Genomic DNA, 2,008 nt, shown 5'->3' with positions numbered 1-2,008 from the left:
CTCGTGATCCGCCCGTCTCGGCCTCCCAAAGTGCTGGGATTACAGGCTTGAGCCACCGCGCCCGGCACCATGCTTTTTGGCTTTTGTCAAGAGAGCCAAATAAAGTTAGAAAGGCAGAAAAGATAGGTCTCCAAGAAATAGGGCACAAATTAAGTCCTTCCATGCCTGGGCCTCTCCCCACCTTGCGTCCGTTACTTTAAGTAGAGTGAAGTGTTTTTTATGACTAGGCATTGCAAAGCCATATGGACAGATCCCTGGCTCCACAAAGAGCACTCCTGGTCTTGACCCCTTTCTAGGTGGATGGTTGCTAGGTCTCTTTGGGCACCATCTAAAACTCCATCTTGTCTAAGCCAAGCACTCTTTCTGCTGGTTTTTATCTTACTCCCCAGAACTGTCTACTTAGGGTATCTTCCTGGTTAGGTGACATGGATACAGTTGTATGGGTGGCATATTCTTTTTGTTTTTTTTGTTTGAGACGGAGTCTCGCTCTGTCACCCAGGCTGGTGTACAGTGGCGCAATCTCGGCTCACTGCAAGCTCCGCCTCCCGGGTTCACGTCATTCTCCTGCCTCAGCCTCGATCTCCTGTCAGGATGGTCTCGATCTCCTGACCTCGTGATCCACCCGTCTCGGCCTCCCAAAGTGCTGGGATTACAGGCTTGAGCCACCGCGCCCGGCCACAAGACCTTTTTTTGGGGGAAGCGGGTGGCAGATTTTTTCCTAGATGTCCCAGTGGATCTGACAGCCAGATAAGGTAAGAAAGAACAGCAGGTCAGAACAGTGAACTGGAGGAAGTCTGGACAAATGCAGGAGACTGAGATATATTCTGAGGCTGAACTGTGTTACAAGCTCATATTTCTGGTTGTGTACTGTGGGATGGCCAGGTCCATTAAAAGGCACTGGGTCCCGCAGGTATTCCTGGTGCTCTGAATACATGTTCTCATTTACAGAGCAGGTATATGCTCCCTCACCCCGTGTTCTACCCCATCTCTATTCTCTCATCTGAGTTCAAACCCTGAGCTTCATATTAGGTTTTAAGGGGTGGGAAAACCAAAACCAGTATCAAAATATTCACCTCTAGGTTGGCTGTGGAGGCTCATGCCTGTTAATTCCAGCACTTTTGGAGGCTGAGGCAGGCAGATCGCTTGAGCTCAGGAGTTCAAGACCAGCCTGGACAACATGGCAAAACCATGACTCCACCAAAACTACAAAAATTAGCTGGGCATGGTGGTGCACGCCTGTGGTCCCAGCTACTCAGGCGGCTGAGGCAGGAAGATCTCCTGAGCCCAAGAGGCAGAGGTTGCAGTGAGCCAAGATGGTACCACTGCACTCCAGGCTGGGTAACAGTGAGACTCTGTCTCAAAAAATAAAAATAAAAAAAAAGTTTACCTCTAAAGTGGTTTTAAAAGAAATATATTACTAAATAACTCAGAACAAGAGATGAGATCACCCAGCTTCTGTCATCAGGTGCCTTAGCCTGACCCAGTTATCTAAGATCAGAACCCAACTCAGGATTCCCCAATGCCTTAGTTTTATCTTCCTCATCATTTGGGTTTCTTGGTCTGGATCTTTCTGTGACATGGGATGTCTGTTTTTAATTGTAGAGTATATTTGCCATGAAGGTCATGTAATTATGATCACAACTTCTTTTTTACTTTTTTGAGACAGTTTCACTCTTCTTGCCCAGGTTGGAGTGCAATGGCACAATCTTGGCTCACCGCAACCTCCGCCTCCCGGGTTCAAGTGAGTGTCCTGTCCCAGCCTCCCGAGTAGCTGGGATTACAGGTGTCCACGACTACACCTAAATTTTTTTGTCGTAGAGTCGGGGTTTCACCATGTTGGCCAGGCTGGTCTTGAACTCCTGACCTCAGGTGATCAACGTGCTTGGCCTCCCGCCTCAGCGTCCCAAAGTGCTGGGATTACAGGTATGAGCCACCGTGCCCAGCTTTATGATCACAACTTCTATACCATGCTTTTTTTTTTTTTTTTTGAGACAGAGTCTCGCTCTGT

The sequence above is a fragment of the Colobus angolensis genome, unplaced genomic scaffold (genome assembly GCF_000951035.1).
Source record: "Colobus angolensis palliatus isolate OR3802 unplaced genomic scaffold, Cang.pa_1.0 Scaffold89, whole genome shotgun sequence".
Classification (NCBI taxonomy): Eukaryota; Metazoa; Chordata; class Mammalia; order Primates; family Cercopithecidae; genus Colobus; species Colobus angolensis.
Note: the sequence above shows the minus strand (reverse complement) of the source record.